At 49.5% G+C, this 16,887-nt stretch overlaps 19 non-coding genes across 19 annotated transcripts; 3 read left to right on the top strand and 16 right to left on the bottom strand.

Annotated features, from left to right (window-relative positions):
- Positions 1-3,196: 3,196 nt before the first annotated feature.
- Positions 3,197-3,360, bottom strand: LOC135009238 (U1 spliceosomal RNA). The gene has a single exon (XR_010208799.1). It is a non-coding gene; the product is annotated as a U1 spliceosomal RNA (small nuclear RNA).
- A 671-nt stretch (positions 3,361-4,031) lies between these two features.
- On the bottom strand, positions 4,032-4,194 carry LOC135009223 (U1 spliceosomal RNA). The gene has a single exon (XR_010208791.1). It is a non-coding gene; the product is annotated as a U1 spliceosomal RNA (small nuclear RNA).
- Positions 4,195-4,346: 152 nt separating this feature from the next.
- LOC135009012 (U1 spliceosomal RNA) lies at positions 4,347-4,510 on the bottom strand. Its single transcript, XR_010208602.1, has one exon. It is a non-coding gene; the product is annotated as a U1 spliceosomal RNA (small nuclear RNA).
- Positions 4,511-5,181: 671 nt separating this feature from the next.
- On the bottom strand, positions 5,182-5,344 carry LOC135009193 (U1 spliceosomal RNA). The gene has a single exon (XR_010208768.1). It is a non-coding gene; the product is annotated as a U1 spliceosomal RNA (small nuclear RNA).
- Positions 5,345-5,496: 152 nt separating this feature from the next.
- On the bottom strand, positions 5,497-5,660 carry LOC135009309 (U1 spliceosomal RNA). The gene has a single exon (XR_010208866.1). It is a non-coding gene; the product is annotated as a U1 spliceosomal RNA (small nuclear RNA).
- A 674-nt stretch (positions 5,661-6,334) lies between these two features.
- LOC135009176 (U1 spliceosomal RNA) lies at positions 6,335-6,497 on the bottom strand. The gene has a single exon (XR_010208758.1). It is a non-coding gene; the product is annotated as a U1 spliceosomal RNA (small nuclear RNA).
- Positions 6,498-6,649: 152 nt separating this feature from the next.
- LOC135009063 (U1 spliceosomal RNA) lies at positions 6,650-6,813 on the bottom strand. Its single transcript, XR_010208652.1, has one exon. It is a non-coding gene; the product is annotated as a U1 spliceosomal RNA (small nuclear RNA).
- A 674-nt stretch (positions 6,814-7,487) lies between these two features.
- LOC135009125 (U1 spliceosomal RNA) lies at positions 7,488-7,650 on the bottom strand. Its single transcript, XR_010208712.1, has one exon. It is a non-coding gene; the product is annotated as a U1 spliceosomal RNA (small nuclear RNA).
- A 149-nt stretch (positions 7,651-7,799) lies between these two features.
- LOC135009186 (U1 spliceosomal RNA) lies at positions 7,800-7,964 on the bottom strand. Its single transcript, XR_010208762.1, has one exon. It is a non-coding gene; the product is annotated as a U1 spliceosomal RNA (small nuclear RNA).
- Positions 7,965-8,935: 971 nt separating this feature from the next.
- On the bottom strand, positions 8,936-9,099 carry LOC135009126 (U1 spliceosomal RNA). Its single transcript, XR_010208713.1, has one exon. It is a non-coding gene; the product is annotated as a U1 spliceosomal RNA (small nuclear RNA).
- A 674-nt stretch (positions 9,100-9,773) lies between these two features.
- LOC135009226 (U1 spliceosomal RNA) lies at positions 9,774-9,936 on the bottom strand. The gene has a single exon (XR_010208792.1). It is a non-coding gene; the product is annotated as a U1 spliceosomal RNA (small nuclear RNA).
- A 152-nt stretch (positions 9,937-10,088) lies between these two features.
- LOC135009021 (U1 spliceosomal RNA) lies at positions 10,089-10,252 on the bottom strand. The gene has a single exon (XR_010208611.1). It is a non-coding gene; the product is annotated as a U1 spliceosomal RNA (small nuclear RNA).
- Positions 10,253-10,923: 671 nt separating this feature from the next.
- LOC135009093 (U1 spliceosomal RNA) lies at positions 10,924-11,086 on the bottom strand. Its single transcript, XR_010208681.1, has one exon. It is a non-coding gene; the product is annotated as a U1 spliceosomal RNA (small nuclear RNA).
- A 152-nt stretch (positions 11,087-11,238) lies between these two features.
- Positions 11,239-11,402, bottom strand: LOC135009114 (U1 spliceosomal RNA). Its single transcript, XR_010208701.1, has one exon. It is a non-coding gene; the product is annotated as a U1 spliceosomal RNA (small nuclear RNA).
- Positions 11,403-12,076: 674 nt separating this feature from the next.
- Positions 12,077-12,239, bottom strand: LOC135009202 (U1 spliceosomal RNA). The gene has a single exon (XR_010208776.1). It is a non-coding gene; the product is annotated as a U1 spliceosomal RNA (small nuclear RNA).
- A 152-nt stretch (positions 12,240-12,391) lies between these two features.
- Positions 12,392-12,555, bottom strand: LOC135009016 (U1 spliceosomal RNA). The gene has a single exon (XR_010208606.1). It is a non-coding gene; the product is annotated as a U1 spliceosomal RNA (small nuclear RNA).
- Positions 12,556-12,699: 144 nt separating this feature from the next.
- Positions 12,700-12,815, top strand: LOC135009259 (U5 spliceosomal RNA). Its single transcript, XR_010208818.1, has one exon. It is a non-coding gene; the product is annotated as a U5 spliceosomal RNA (small nuclear RNA).
- Positions 12,816-13,085: 270 nt separating this feature from the next.
- LOC135009288 (U5 spliceosomal RNA) lies at positions 13,086-13,202 on the top strand. Its single transcript, XR_010208846.1, has one exon. It is a non-coding gene; the product is annotated as a U5 spliceosomal RNA (small nuclear RNA).
- Positions 13,203-13,488: 286 nt separating this feature from the next.
- Positions 13,489-13,601, top strand: LOC135009282 (U5 spliceosomal RNA). The gene has a single exon (XR_010208840.1). It is a non-coding gene; the product is annotated as a U5 spliceosomal RNA (small nuclear RNA).
- The last annotated feature ends 3,286 nt before the right edge of the window (positions 13,602-16,887 follow it).

Below are 16,887 nucleotides of genomic sequence, written 5' to 3'. Positions count from 1 at the left end.
TTACTTTGTGCCTTCCAACGCACAATGCGAACTACAGGTGGTGCTGCAGGGCCCACACCCTTTTACTTGCCTTACAGAACAGCTCTGGAGCTGTTACAGTGCCCAGCTGCTGCAAGAAATCAGCTTGAATGCTTCAGGGGATGGGGCATGGCCAACATGAGCCCCACACCAAAGGAGGGTGGGGGTGTTTAATGCGAACTAGGGGTCATCCAAGCACCGCAAAAGGCCGCCATGCCCTGCATGCCCCTTTTCTCTTTTCATATGCAGATGAGGGTTCCAGCCAACTTTGGCCCACATCTTGGATGACATCACCGTATGCAAATCCGTCTTCTGCAGACCTTCCCCCAGGAATGCTTGTACTAGTTGTTGCATATGGTTTGATATTTGATGGTGCTTCAATATTAGGCAGCCTTCCACCCTCCCATGTTCATCTGAACAGATGTGGTCTCCCTGCAGTTGGTGTCCCCAGACGAGAGTTCCCTTGTGCGTCCTCAGTTGAATCTCCTTAACTTGACGGGGGAGGGGCTGCCCGAGCAGCCACCCTCCCCAGCCCTATCCCAACTCATACTTATTTTGCATATGAGATCTCTTGATCATGAAGATTGTTCTCACAGGGTGAGGTTCATCCATTATATTTTAAAATAGGAAGGTACAAATTACATATTTGAATTGCATCTATGTGCTGGATTCAAATGTCCCCCCCCCCCCTTCCTTTCTCAATTGTGCCCGTCAGCAGCTATTCTAAGGTTGCTGCCAATGGGTGTGACACATTAATTTCTTCTGTGGGGTACACTGGACTCCACAAGGATTCACATTGGGGTGTAGAGTAGGATCTTGATCTGAGGCACCAACCGGCTCAAAGCTTTTGACTGTTCCCAAGATGCTCAGCGCATCCTCCTCTATAACCCCGCTTCCATGAACAGGGAGCTCAGTTTGTAGTTGGTGCCTTCAGTAGCAGGCCACTTAACAGGGGCCTGCCTCAGGCAGCCTATTCTTAGCTATTAATTTTGACAAGAAAAGAAGAACTTGTTTTATGAGAATCTACAAGGGCTGCAGCAGGCTAGGTCTAATAGACATCTTTACTGCAGCTTCATCACTCCCAGCGGCGCTGTATACTCCCGTGCCCTGGTTGCTGGGTCACTGCAGCGGAGGCTCCAGTTTCTTCCTAAGGTCAGTCACACACACACCGCCCTTCCGGATCACGAGGCCGCTGATGAAGGGGAGCGTGGCCGTAGGGGGTGGACCGTGTGCGCACTGGCGTGGACACTGATTACTGGGCAGCCGCTCCACTAGCCACCAGGTACAGTTAAGGAGCACAGGTCTGGGAGTTTTACTCCTATATTAACCCAATTTTGTACTGCCCGCAGCGCATTGTGATAGGTAATAGGGCCTGATTCAGGTTGGAATGCAATCACAATAAGCGATCCAACTGCAAAAATTGCTAACAGCATACGCATGTGCCTGCATTTTCTGCGGCACCCCGCAGAGAATGCGATCGCCTCTGCCTGTCAATCGGGGCGGGGGGGGGGAGAGGGGGGTCAGCAACACTCCATTTCCAAGTCAGGGATGGAGCGGTGCGGGGGCAAGGCTTCAAAATGGGGTCTGCAACGGAGGAGACACAGGGGGCGTGGTCACAGCGGCTGTATGACATCACATTCAGCCGCTGTGATCACAAAAATGGTGGCGGCTTCCTGCGCGCACATACAGTCTGCACCAGCAGGAGGCTACACCATTTTTTATGATCACGCTGAACTGCAGTGCGACTGCAATTACAGCATGGTCAAGAATGGAGGCGTCATGCTGGGTGGCCATGCCCTGTCACTGTGCAGGAGCCAGCACCGCACACACACTAGTCCCCGGGTGCAGCCCCCAACCCCCGGGACACCCGGAGCAACAAAATGTAGATTCAGGCCACCAGGCCACGCCCCTACCTATGAAACCATGCCTCCTTTTTACCATTGCACTGCTTATCTGCGCGCACTGCATTACAATCTCCCTCGCCACCTCTCTGGGTGTCACCAGTGATAGTGACACCTCTGCCATGCTTGTAGCAGCTGGTCCTAAGATCTACGCCTCAAGCCCTGAGTGTTTGCCCTTGTGACTTGTTGATCATCATAGCGAAGCAGATGCTTACAGAAAACTGCAGGGGCTTAGATTGAAAATAAAAAAATTGATGGGTATAAGGTAGAGAGGAGCGGGTTCGGTTCTCCGAGAACCGAATTCCCGACGAACTCCACGTGGTTTACACTGGTCCGAGGCAGGCTCGGTTGTTCCCGCCTGACTCGGAAAACCTGAACAAGGGAAAATGTCATCATCCCGCTGTCGGATTCTCGCGAGATTCGGATTCCATATAAAGAGCTGCGCGTTGCCGCCATTTTTACTCGTGCATTGAAGAGAGAGCGGAGAGGACGTGGCTATGTTCTCTCAGTGGAAATCTCAATATCAGTGCTCAGTATCAGTGGTTACTTATTGCTGCTCAGTAATACTAGTAGTGTGTCTCTCCTGCTCAGTGTCAGTTCTCAGTAGTATCCTCATCAGTGCTCAGTATCACTGCTCATTGTCTTGTGCTGCATTGTGGTGCTCAGCATACTACAGTACATTACTAATAGTCCAGTGCTGCATCTTGCTGCTCAGTGTCAGTTCTAGTATCCTCATCAGTGCTCACTATCACTGCTCATTACATTGTGGTGTTCTGTATACTACAGTAACATAGTAATATAGTAACATATAGTAACATAGTTTTTGAGGTTGAATAGAGGCAAATTGCCCATCGTGTTCAACCTGTTTTAAGTTGTGATGATTCTACATACTTGCTGAATAATGTTTTATGACTAGTTAGCTACTATAACTCATGTTACCCCCGGATTAACCATGTTGATATTTTAAGTATTATAACCTTGGATAGCTTTTTCATTCAGAAATGTATCCATTCCTTTTTTAAATCCAATTACAGAGTCCGCCATTACCACCTTCCCTGGCAGGGAATTCCACATCCTGATTGCCCTAACAGTGAAGATCATAGTATCTCACCTGGCAGGTAAGTAGGAGTTGGGCTAGAGCTGTGGAGGATTGCTGCTCGGGCACCCCCTGTCAAGTGAAGGAGATCCAACTGAGGCAGCACAAGGGAACTCTCGAAAGAAGAACAAGGCTAGAGGAAGATCTGAGACAAAGAAATCTGACTTTTACCAGAGCTGACCAGAGGAAAGCACAAACGCAGTCCCCCACTACCACAAATAATGCAGTCGAGTTTCCCACATTTGGGGAAATCACAGGGGTCAGCATACCCAGAGTGCAATGAATGAACCTCACCCTGGGAGAACAATCTTCATGACCATGGTATCTCCTATGCAAAATAAGTATGATTTGGGATAGGGCTGGGGAGGGCCGCTGCTCAGGCACATCTCTGTCAAGTAAAGGAGATTCAACTGAGGCAACACAAGGGAACTCTCATCTGGGGACAACAACTGCAGGGAGAACACATATTTTCAGATGAACATGGGAGGGCAGAAGGCTGCCTAATACTGAAGCACCCCCAAACAACAAATCAAATGCAACTACTAGTGCAAGCATTCCTGGGGGAAGGCCTGCAGCAGATGGATTTGCATATGGTGATGTCATCCAAGCAGTGGGTCAAAGTTGGCTTCAACCCTCGTCTGCATATGAAAATAAAAAAGGGGTGTGCAGGGCATGGCGGCCTTTTGCGGCGCTTGGATGACCCCTAGTTCGCATTAAACACCTCCACCTTCCTTCGGTGTGGGGCTCATGTTGGCTATGCCCCAGCCCCTGAAGCATTCAAGCTGATTTCTTGCAGCAGCTGGGCACTGTAACAGCTCCAGAGCTGCTCTGTAAAGCAAGTAAAAGGGTGTGGGCCCTGCAGCACTACCTGTAGTTTGCATTGTGCGTTGGAAGGCACAAAGTAAGCAGACGGGAGAAGTCAGGATAGTGCACAAGGGCATAGAAGGGAGCGGCTCAAGAAAAGAGAAGTGGAAACAGACAGCAAACTAGGCTGGAGAGAGACCTGAGACAAAGAGATCTGAATTATACGAGAGCCGACCAGAGGAAACACAAATTATGTAATCAAGTGTCCCACATTTGGGGAAATCGTAGGAGCAGCACACCCAGAGTGCATTGGGTGAGCCTTGCCCTGGGAGAAGCACCTTCCTGATCATAGTATCTCACCTGGCAGGTAAGTAGGAGTTGGGCTAGAGCTGGGGAGGGTCGCTGTTCGGGCACCCCCCTGTCAAGTGAAGGAGATCCAACTGAGGCAGCACAAGGAAACTCTCGAAAAAAGAACAAGGCTAGAGGAAGATCTGAGACAAAGAAATCTGACTTTTACCAGAGCTGACCAGAGGAAAGCACAAACACAGTCCCCCACTACCACAAATAATGCAGTCGAGTTTCCCACATTTGGGGAAATCACAGGGGTCAGCATACCCAGAATGCAATGAATGAACTTCACCCTGGGAGAACAATCTTCATGACAATTGTATCTCCTATGCAAAATAAGTATGATTTGGGATAGGGCTGGGGAGGGCCGCTGCTCAGGCACATCTCTGTCAAGTAAAGGAGATTCAACTGAGGCAGCACAAGGGAACTCTCATCTGGGGACAACAACTGCAGGGAGAACACATATTTTCAGATGAACATGGGAGAGCAGAAGGCTGCCTAATACTGAAGCACCCCCAAACAACAAACCAAATGCAACAACTAGTACAAGCATTCCTGGGAAAAGGTCTGCAGAAGACGGATTTGCATACGGTGATGTCATCCAAGCAGTGGGCCAAAGTTGGCTGGAACCCTCATCTGCATATGAAAAGAGAAAAGGGGTATGCAGGGCATGGCGGCCTTTTGCGGCGCTTGGATGACCCTTAGTTAGCATTAAACACCTCCACCCTCCGTCGGTGTGGGGCTCATGTTGGCTATGCCCCAGCCCCTGAAGCATTCAAGCTGATTTCTTGCAGCAGCTGGGCACTGTAACAGCTCCAGAGCTGCTCTGTAAGGCAAGTAAAAGGGTGTTGGCCCTGCAGCACTACCTGTAGTTTGCATTGTGCGTTGGAAGGCACAAAGTAAGCAGACAGGTGAAGTCAGGAGAGTGCACAAGGGCATAGAAGGCAGCGGCTCAAGAAAAGAGAAGTGGAAACAGACAGCAAACTAGGCTGGAGAGAGACCTGAGACAAAGAGATCTGAATTATACGAGAGCCGACCAGGGGAAACACAAATTATGCAGTCAAGTTTCCCACATTTGGGGAAATCACAGGAGCAGCACACCCAGAGTGCAATGGGTGAGCCTTGCCCTGGGAGAAGCACCTTCATGATCATAGTATCTCACCTGGCAGGTATGTAGGAGTTGGGCTAGAGCTGGGGAGGGTCGCTGCTCGGGTACCCCCCTGTCAAGTGAAGGAGATCAAACTGAGGCAGCACAATGGAACTCTCGAAAGAAGAACAAGGCTAGAGGAAGATCTGAGACAAAGAAATCTGACTTTTACCAGAGCTGACCAGAGGAAAACACAAACACAGTCCCCCACTACCACAAATAATGCAGTTGAGTTTCCCACATTTGGGGAAATCACAGGGGTCAGCATACCCAGAATGCAATGAATGAACCTCACCCTGGGAGAACAATCTTTATGACCATGGTATCTCCTATGCAAAATAAGTATGATTTGGGATAGGGCTGGGGAGGGCCGCTGCTCAGGCACATCTCTGTCAAGTAAAGGAGATTCAACTGAGGCAGCACAAGGGAACTCTCATCTGGGGACAACAACTGCAGGGAGAACACATATTTTCAGATGAACATGGGAGAGCAGAAGGCTGCCTAATACTGAAGCACCCCCAAACAACAAACCAAATGCAACAACTAGTGCAAGCATTCCTGGGGGAAGGCCTGCAGCAGATAGATTTGCATATGGTGATGTCATCCAAGCAGTGGGTCAAAGTTGGCTTCAACCCTCGTCTGCATATGAAAAGAGAAAAGGGGCGTGCAGGGCATGGTGGCCTTTTGCGGCACTTGGCTGACCCCTAGTTTGCATTAAACACCTCCACCCTCCTTCGGTGTGGGGCTCATGTTGGCTATGCCCCAGCCCCTGAAGCATTCAAGCTGATTTCTTGCAGCAGCTGGGCACTGTAACAGCTCCAGAGCTGCTCTGTAAGGCAAGTAAAAGGGTGTGGGCCCTGCAGCACTACCTGTAGTTCGCATTGTGCGTTGGAAGGCACAAAGTAAGCAGAAAGGAGGAGAAGTCAGGATAGTGCGCAAGGGCATAGAAGGGAGCGGCTCAAGAAAAGAGAAGTGGAAACAGACAGCAAACTAGGCTGGAGAGAGACCTGAGACAAAGATATCTGAATTATACGAGACCTGACCAGGGGAAACACAAATTATGCAGTCAAGTTTCCCACATTTGGGGAAATCGCAGGAGCAGCACACCCAGAGTGCAATGGGTGAGCCTTGCCCTTGGAGAAGCACCTTCATGATCATAGTATCTCACCTGGCAGGTAAGTAGGAGTTGGGCTAGAGCTGGGGAGGGTCGCTGCTCGGGCACCCCCCTGTCAAGTGAAGGAGATCCAACTGAGGCAGCACAAAGGAACTCTCGAAAGAAGAACAAGGCTAGAGGAAGATCTGAGACAAAGAAATCTGACTTTAACCAGAGCTGACCAGAGGAAAGCACAAACACAGTCCACCACTACCACAAATAATGCAGTCGAGTTTCCCACATTTGGGGAAATCACAGGGTTCAGCATACCCAGAGTGCAATGAATGAACCGCACCCTGGGAGAACAATCTTCATAACAATGGTATCTCCTATGCAAAATAAGTATGATTTGGGATATGGCTGCGGAGGGCCGCTGCTCAGGCACATCTCTGTCAAGTAAAGGAGATTCAACTGAGGCAGCACAAGGGAACTCTCATCTGGGGACAACAACTGCAGGGAGAACACATATTTTCAGATGAACATGGGAGGGCAGAAGGCTGCCTAATACTGAAGCACCCCCAAACAACAAACCAAATGCAACAACTAGTGCAAGCATTCCTGGGGGAAGGCCTGCAGCAGATAGATTTGCATATGGTGATGTCATCCAAGCAGTGGGTCAAAGTTGGCTTCAACCCTCGTCTGCATATGAAAAGAGAAAAGGGGCGTGCAGGGCATGGTGGCCTTTTGCAGCACTTGGCTGACCCCTAGTTTGCATTAAACACCTCCACCCTCCTTCGGTGTGGGGCTCATGTTGGCTATGCCCCAGCCCCTGAAGCATTCAAGCTGATTTCTTGCAGCAGCTGGGCACTGTAACAGCTCCAGAGCTGCTCTGTAAGGCAAGTAAAAGGGTGTGGGCCCTGCAGCACTACCTGTAGTTCGCATTGTGCGTTGGAAGGCACAAAGTAAGCAGAAAGGAGGAGAAGTCAGGATAGTGCGCAAGGGCATAGAAGGGAGCGGCTCAAGAAAAGAGAAGTGGAAACAGACAGCAAACTAGGCAGGAGAGAGACCTGAGACAAAGAGATCTGAATTATACGAGACCTGACCAGGGGAAACACAAATTATGCAGTCAAGTTTCCCACATTTGGGGAAATCGCAGGGGCAGCACACCCAGAGTGCAATGGGTGAGCCTTGCCCTGGGAGAAGCACCTTCATGATCATAGTATCTCACCTGGCAGGTAAGTAGGAGTTGGGCTAGAGCTGGGGAGGGTCGCTGCTCGGGCACCCCCCTGTCAAGTGAAGGAGATCCAACTGAGGCAGCACAAGAAAACTCTCGAAAGAAGAACAAGGCTAGAGGAAGATCTGAAACAAAGAAATCTGACTTTTACCAGAGATCAGAGGAAAACACAAACACAGTCCCCCACTGCCAACAAATAAAGCAGTCACGTTTCCCACATTTGGGGAAATCACAGGGGTCAGCATACCCAGAATGCAATGAATGAACCTCACCCTGGGAGAGTAATCTTCATGACCATGGTATCTCCTATGCAAAATAAGTATGATTTGGGATAGGGCTGGGGAGGGCCGCTGCTCATGCACATCTCTGTCAAGTAAAGGAGATTCAACTGAGGCAGCACAAGGGAACTCTCATCTGGGGACAACAACTGCAGGGAGAACACATATTTTCAGATGAACATGGGAGGGCAGAAGGCTGCCTAATACTGAAGCACCCCCAAACAACAAACCAAATGCAACAACAAGTGCAAGCATTCCTGGGGGAAGTTCTGCAGAAGACGGATTTGCATACGGTGATGTCATCCAAGCAGTGGGTCAAAGTTGGCTTCAACCCTCATCTGCATATGAAAAGAGAAAAGGGGCGTGCAGGGCTTGGCGGCCTTTTGCGGTGCTTGGATGACCCCTAGTTCGCATTAAACACCCCACCCTCCTTTGGTGTGGGGCTCATGTTGGCCATGCCCCATCCCCTGAAGCATTCAAGCTGATTTCTTGCAGTAGCTGGGCACTGTAACAGCTCCAGAGCTGCTCTGTACGGCAAGTAAAAGGGTGTGGGCCCTACAGCACTACCTGTAGTTTGCATTGTGCATTGGAAGGCACAAAGTAAGCAGACAGGAGGAGAAGTCAGGATAGTGCACAAGGGTATAAAAGGGAGGGGCTCATGAAAAAAGAAGTGGAAACAGACAGCAAACTAGGCTGGAGAGAGACCTGAGACAAAGAGATCTGAATTATACGAGAGCCGACCAGGGGAAACACAAATTATGCAGTCAAGCTTCCCACATTTGGGGAAATCAGAGTGCAATGGGTGAGCCTTGCCCTGGGAGAAGCACCTTCATGATCATAGTATCTCACCTGGCAGGTAAGTAGGAGTTGGGCTAGAGCTGGGGAGGGTCGCTGCTCGGGCACCCCCCTGTCAAGTGAAAGAGATCCAACTGAGGCAGCACAAGGAAACTCTCGAAAGAAGAACAAGGCTAGAGGAAGATCTGAGACAAATAAATCTGACTTTTACCAGAGCTGACCAGAGGAAAGCACAAACACAGTCCCCCACTACCACAAATAATGCAGTCGAGTTTCCCACATTTGGGGAAATCACAGGGGTCAGCATACCCAGAATGCAATGAATGAACCTCACCCTGGGAGAACAATCTTCATGACCATGGTATCTCCTATGCAAAATAAGTATGATTTGGGATAGGGCTGGGGAGGGCCGCTGCTCAGGCACATCTCTGTCAAGTAAAGGAGATTCAACTGAGGCAGCACAAGGGAACTCTCATCTGGGGACAACAACTGCAGGGAGAACACATATTTTCAGATGAACATGGGAGGGCAGAAGGCTGCCTAATACTGAAGCACCCCCAAACAACAAACCAAATGCAACAACTAGTGCAAGCATTCCTGGGGGAAGGCCTGCAGCAGATGGATTTGCATACGGTGATGTCATCCAAGCAGTGGGTCAAAGTTGGCTTCAACCCTCGTCTGCATATGAAAAGAGAAAAGGGGCGTGCAGGGCATGGCGGCCTTTTGCGGTGCTTGGATGACCCCTAGTTCACATTAAACACCTCCACCCTCCTTCGGTGTGGGGCTCATGTTGGCTGTGCCCCAGCCCCTGAAGCATTCAAGCTGATTTCTTGCAGTAGCTGGGCACTGTAACAGCTCCAGAGCTGCTCTGTACGGCAAGTAAAAGGGTGTGGGCCCTACAGCACTACCTGTAGTTTGCATTGTGCATTGGAAGGCACAAAGTAAGCAGACAGGAGGAGAAGTCAGGATAGTGCACAAGGGTATAAAAGGGAGGGGCTCATGAAAAAAGAAGTGGAAACAGACAGCAAACTAGGCTGGAGAGAGACCTGAGACAAAGAGATCTGAATTATACGAGAGCCGACCAGGGGAAACACAAATTATGCAGTCAAGCTTCCCACATTTGGGGAAATCGCAGGGGCACCACACCCAGAGTGCAATGGGTGAGCCTTGCCCTGGGAGAAGATCCTTCATGATCATAGTATCTCACCTGGCAAGTAAGTAGGAGTTGGGCTAGAGCTGGGGAGGGTCGCTGCTCGGGCACCCCCCTGTCAAGTTAAAGAGATCCAACTGAGGCAGCACAAGGGAACTCTCGAAAGAAGAACAAGGCTAGAGGAAGATCTGAGACAAAGAAATCTGACTTTTACCAGAGCTGTCCAGAGGAAAGCACAAACACAGTCCCCCACTACCACAAATAATGCAGTCGAGTTTCCCACATTTGGGGAAATCACAGGGGTCAGCATACCCAGAATGCAATGAATGAACCTCACCCTGGGAGAACAATCTTCATGACCATGGTATCGCCTATGCAAAATAAGTATGATTTGGGATAGGGTTGGGGAGGACCGCTGCTCAGGCACATCTCTGTCAAGTAAAGGAGATTCAACTGAGGCAGCACAAGGGAACTCTCATCTGGGGACAACAACTGCAGGGAGAACACATATTTTCAGATAAACATGGGAGGGCAGAAGGCTGCCTAATACTGAAGCACCCCCAAACAACAAACCAAATGCAACAACTAGTACAAGCATTCCTGGGGGAAGGCCTGCAGCAGATGGATTTGCATATAGTGATGTCATCCAAGCAGTGGGTCAAAGTTGGCTTCAACCCTCGTCTGCATATGAAAAGAGAAAAGGGGCGTGCAGGGCATGGCGGCCTTTTGCGGCGCTTGGATGACCCCTAGTTCGCATTAAACACCTCCACCCTCCTTCGGTGTGGGGCTCATGTTGGCTATGCCCCAGCCCCTGAAGCATTCAAGCTGATTTCTTGCAGCAGCTGGGCACTGTAACAGCTCCAGAGCTGCTCTGAACGGCAAGTAAAAGGGTGTGGGCCCTGCAGCACTACCTGTAGTTTGCATTGTGCATTGGAAGGCACAAAGTAAGCAGACGGGAGAAGTCAGGATAGTGCGCAAGGGCATAGAAGGGAGCGGCTCAAGAAAAGAGAAGTTGAAACAGACAGCAAACTAGGCTGGAGAGAGACCTGAGACAAAGAGATCTGAATTATACGAGAGCCGACCAGGGGAAACACAAATTATGCAGTCAAGTTTCCCACATTTGGGGAAATCGCAGGAGCAGCACACCCAGAGTGCAATGGGTGAGCCTTGCCCTGGGAGAAGCACCTACATGATCATAGTATCTCACCTGCCAGGTAAGTAGAAGTTGGGCTAGAGCTGGGGAGGGTCGCTGCTCGGGTACCCCCCTGTCAAGTGAAGGAGATTCAACTGAGGCAGCACAAGGGAACTCTCGAAAGAAGAACAAGGCTAGAGGAAGATCTGAGACAAATAAATCTGACTTTTACCAGAGCTGACCAGAGGAAAGCACAAACACAGTCCCCCACTACCACAAATAATGCAGTCGAGTTTCCCACATTTGGGGAAATCACAGGGGTCAGCATACCCAGAATGCAATGAATGAACCTCACCCTGGGAGAACAATCTTCATGACCATGGTATCTCCTATGCAAAATAAGTATGATTTGGGATAGGGCTGGGGAGGGCCGCTGCTCAGGCACATCTCTGTCAAGTAAAGGAGATTCAACTGAGGCAGCACAAGGGAACTCTCATCTGGGGACAACAACTGCAGGGAGAACACATATTTTCAGATGAACATGGGAGGGCAGAAGGCTGCCTAATAATGAAGCACCCCCAAACAACAAACCAAATGCAACAACTAGTGCAAGCATTCCTGGGGGAAGGCCTGCAGCAGATGGATTTGCATACGGTGATGTCATCCAAGCAGTGGGTCAAAGTTGGCTTCAACCCTCGTCTGCATATGAAAAGAGAAAAGGGGCGTGCAGGGCATAGCGGCCTTTTGCGGCGCTTGGATGACCCCTAGTTCGCATTAAACACCTCCACCCTCCTTCGGTGTGGGGCTCATGTTGGCTATGCCCCAGCCCCTGAAGCATTCAAGCTGATTTCTTGCAGCAGCTGGGCACTGTAACAGCTCCAGAGCTGCTCTGTACGGCAAGTAAAAGGGTGTGGGCCCTGCAGCACTACCTGTAGTTTGCATTGTGCATTGGAAGGCACAAAATAAGCAGACAAGAGGAGAAGTCAGGATAGTGCACAAGGGTATAAAAGGGAGGGGCTCATGAAAAAAGAAGTGGAAACAGACAGCAAACTAGGCTGGAGAGAGACCTGAGACAAAGAGATCTGAATTATACGAGAGCCGACCAGGGGAAACACAAATTATGCAGTCAAGCTTCCCACATTTGGGGAAATCGCAGGGGCACCACACCCAGAGTGCAATGGGTGAGCCTTGCCCTGGGAGAAGCACCTTCATGATCATAGTATCTCACCTGGCAGGTAAGTAGGAGTTGGGCTAGAGCTGGGGAGGGTCGCTACTCGGGCACCCCCCTGTCAAGTGAAAGAGATCCAACTTAGGCAGCACAAGGGAACTCTCGAAAGAAGAACAAGGCTAGAGGAAGATCTGAGACAAATAAATCTGACTTTTACCAGAGCTGACTAGAGGAAAGCACAAACACAGTCCCCCACTACCACAAATAATGCAGTCGAGTTTCCCACATTTGGGGAAATCACAGGGGTCAGCATACCCAGAATGCAATGAATGAACCTCACCCTGGGAGAACAATCTTCATGACCATGGTATCGCCTATGCAAAATAAGTATGATTTGGGATAGGGCTGGGGAGGGCCGCTGCTCAGGCACATCTCTGTCAAGTAAAGGAGATTCAGCTGAGGCAGCACAAGGGAACTCTCATCTGGGGACAACAACTGCAGGGAGAACACATATTTTCAGATAAAAATCTTGGTCATGCTCTGGTTTCTCTTCAGAACGAACAAATCTTTCGCCTCTTACTAAAGATTTCCGTGGAGAGGAGCAAAACCGAGTTTTATCTCAATTTTTGCATGCCCCATCTTTTTGGGGTTTCTTTTACCGGTTTAAAGATAGAATGAGTGTGCTTTAATGTAAGCTCATTTGCATAGAAATGACAGTAAATGTTTATTTATGTTCAAACAGAACTTTCTTGACCATGCTACTTGCTTTAAAGATCTGGGAGCACATGGAATACAGTACAAACCATGCTTATAGCAAGGAGAAGCCAGGTGAGAAATCTGCTTTCTTTCAAATTGGGCGCTCACTTTGATCTGAATGAGGACTGCTGGCACAGCACTCAGGCGACAGGTGGAATCTTGGTCATGCTCTGGTTTCTCTTCAGAATGACCAAATCTTTCGCCTTTTATTAAAGATTATCTGTGGAGAGGAGCAAAACTGAGTTTTATCTCAATTTTTGCATGCCCCATATTATTGGGGTTTCTTTTATCAGTTTAAAGACAGAACGAGTGTGCTTTCTTGTTAGCTTTAATGTAAGTTTATTTGCATAACAATGACAATAAATGTCTGTTTCTTTTCAAGCAGAACTTTCTTGACCATACTAATTGCTTGAAAGATCTGGGAGCATATGGAAAAGAGTACAAACCATGTTTATAGCAAGGGGAAGCCTGGTGAGAAATCTGCTTTCTTTCTTTCAAATTGGGTGCTCACTTTGAGCTGAATGAGGACTGCTGGCATGGCACTCAGGCGACAGGTGGAATCTTGGTCATGCTCTGGTTTCTCTTCAGAACGAACAAATCTTTCGCCTTTTACTAAAGATTTCCGTGGAGAGGAGCAAAACTGAGTTTTATCTCAATTTTTGCATGCCCCATATCATACCTCCCAACTGTCCCGATTTTCGCGGGACAGTCCCGTTTTTTGGGGACTGTCCCGCTGTCCCACCTGCGGGCCGCAGTGTCCCGCGGTGGGGAGGACAGTTGGGAGGCTCTGTCTGTCGCTGCCCTGCTTAGCAGAGCAGCGGTGAATAGTCGCTGTGCGCACAGCGTCTATTCACTGAAGTCAGAGGGAGAGGTGGCATGCCAGCGGCTCACAGAGCGCTGGGCATGCCCCCTCAGTGCCGAAAACGGGGGCGTGACTCGCGATCGCGGGTCCTCCCGCGAAGCCATGCCCCTTTTTACTTAGGCCACGCCCTTTTTGGGAGCGCGTGCGACTTCGCCGCGCGTGTGTCCCTCTTTGCGAGCCGACAAAGTTGGGAGGTATGCCCATATTATTGGGGTTTCTTTTATCAGTTTAAAGACAGAACGAGTGTGCTTTCTGGTTAGCTTTAATGTAAGTTTATTTGCATAACAATGACAGTAAATGTTTGTTTCTTTTCAAACAGAACTTTCTTGACCATGCTACTTGCTTGAAAGATCTGGGAGCACATGGAAAACAGTACAAACCATGCAGTATCACAAGAGCCTTTATTTGATCTTTCATGAAGATAGAGCAGAATTGAGGACACGTCAACAATTTCTGCCGAAGGTGGTTCATCTTTCCACATGGTGCCTTTGGCCACTGACACCTTCGTTGAGTCAAAGTCTCTGGCTGTGGTCAGAACTTTGAAAATTTATGTCACCAGAACGGTTCAGATTAGGAAAACAGAGGCTCTGTTTGTCCTGTATGCTCCCAACAGGATTGGGTGTCCTGCTTCCATGTAGACCATTATGCGCTGGATCTGTGGTAAGATTCAGCATGCTCATTCCATGGCAGGATTGCCGTTACTGAATTAGGTGAAGACCCATTCTACTAGAAAGGTGGGTTCATCCTGGGCAGCTGGTCGGGGAGTCTCGGCATTGCAACTTTGCCGAGCAGCTATTTAGTAAACACTTTTGCTAAGTTTTACAAGTTTGATACCTTGGCCGATGATAACTTCAAGTTGGGTCATTCGGTGCTGCAGAGTCGTACGCACTCTTCCACCCGTTCAAGAGCTTTGGTATAACCCCATGGTTCTTAATGTGACCCCAGCATCCTCTAGGTCGTATGAGAAAATAGGATTTTAATACCTACCGGTAAATCCTTTTCTCTTAGTCTGTAGAGGATGCTGGGCACCCGTCCCAGTCCATACTGTGTCTGCAGTTATTACTTGTGGTTATACACATGTTGTGTTATGGTTCTGGTCAGCTTTTTGCTGCAATTATTCATGCCGTTGGCTTGTGTTCTGTTGAATGCCACGTTCTGCGGCATGCTTAAGGTGTGAGCTGGTAAGATGCTCACCTTAGTTTAACAATAAATCCTTTCCTCGAAATGTCCGTCTCCATGGGCACAGTTCCTATAACTGGAGTCTGGAGGAGGGGCATAGAGGGAGGAGCCAGTTCACACCCTTTGATAGTCTTAAAGTGCCCATGTCTCTTGCGGATCCCGTCTATACCCCATGGTTCTTAATGTGACCCCAGCATCCTCTACGGACTAAGAGAAAAGGATGCCCTTGCGCACGATCCTGACTTCTCCTCCCGTCTGCTTACTTTGTGCCTTCCAACGCACAATGCAAACTACAGGTGGTGCTGCAGGGCCCACACCCTTTTACTTGCCTTACAGAACAGCTCTGGAGCTGTTACAGTGCCCAGCTGCTGCAAGAAATCAGCTTGAATGCTTCAGGGGATGGGGCATGGCCAACATGAGCCCCACACCAAAGGAGGGTGGGGGTGTTTAATGAGAACTAGGGGTCATCCAAGCACTGCAAAAGGCCGCCATGCCCTGCACGCCCCTTTTCTCTTTTCATATGCAGATGAGGGTTCCAGCCAACTTTGGCCCACTGCTTGAATAACATCACTGTATGCAAATCCGTCTGCTGCAGACCTTCCCCCAGGAAGGCTTGTACTAGATGTTGCATATGGTTTGATATTTGATGGTGCTTCAGTATTAGGCAGCCTTCCGCCCTCCCATGTTCATCTGAAAAGATGTGGTCTCCCTGCAGTTGTTGTCCCCAGACGAGAGTTCCCTTGTGCTTCCTCAGTTGAATCTCCTTAACTTGACGGGGGAGGGGCTGCCCGAGCAGCCACCCTCCCCAGCCCTATCCCAACTCATACTTATTTTGCATATGAGATCTCTTGATCATGAAGATTGTTCTCACAGGGTGAGGTTCATCCATTATATTTTAAAATAGGAAGGTACAAATTACATATTTGAATTGCATTTATGTGCTGGATTCAAATGTCCCCCCCCCCCCTTCCTTTCTCAATTGTGCCCGTCAGCAGCTATTCTAAGGTTGCTGCCAATGGGTGTGACACATTAATTTCTTCTGTGGGGTACACTGGACTCCACAAGGATTCACATTGGGGTGTAGAGTAGGATCTTGATCTGAGGCACCAACCGGCTCAAAGCTTTTGACTGTTCCCAAGATGCTCAGTGCATTCTCCTCTATAACCCCGCTTCCATGAACAGGGAGCTCAGTTTGTAGTTGGTGCCTTCAGTAGCAGGCCACTTAACAGGGGCCTGCCTCAGGCAGCCTATTCTTAGCTATAAATTTTGACAAGAAAAGAAGAACTTGTTTTATGAGAATCTACAAGGGCTGCAGCAGGCTAGGTCTAATAGACATCTTTACTGCAGCTTCATCACTCCCAGCGGCGCTGTATACTCCCGTGCCCTGGTTGCTGGGTCACTGCAGCGGAGGGTCCGGTTTCATCCTAAGGTCAGTCACACACACACCACCCTTCCGGATCACGAGGACGCTGATGAAGGGGAGCGTGGCCGTAGGGGGTGGACCGTGTGCGCACTGGCGTGGACACTGATTACTGGGCAGCCGCTCCACTAGCCACCAGGTACAGTTAAGGAGCACAGGTCTGGGGGTTTTTCTCCTATATTAACCCAATTTTGTACTGCCCGCAGCGCATTGTGATAGGTAATAGGGCCTGATTCAGGTTGGATTGCAATCACAATAAGCGATCCAACTGCAAAAATTGCTAAGAGCATACGCATGTGCCTGCATTTTCTGCGGCACCCCGCAGAGAATGCGATCGCCTCTGCCTGTCAATCGGGGCGGGGGGGGATAGGTGGGTCAGCAACACTCCATTTCCAAGTCAGGGATGGAGCGGTGCGGGGGCAAGGCTTCAAAATGGGGTCTGCAACGGAGTAGACACAGGGGGCGTGGTCACAGCGGCTGAATGACATCACATTCAGCCGCTGTGA

Source organism: Pseudophryne corroboree, unplaced genomic scaffold (genome assembly GCF_028390025.1).
Source record: "Pseudophryne corroboree isolate aPseCor3 unplaced genomic scaffold, aPseCor3.hap2 scaffold_225, whole genome shotgun sequence".
Taxonomy (NCBI): domain Eukaryota; kingdom Metazoa; phylum Chordata; class Amphibia; order Anura; family Myobatrachidae; genus Pseudophryne; species Pseudophryne corroboree.
This window is presented reverse-complemented; position numbering and strand designations above follow the sequence as displayed.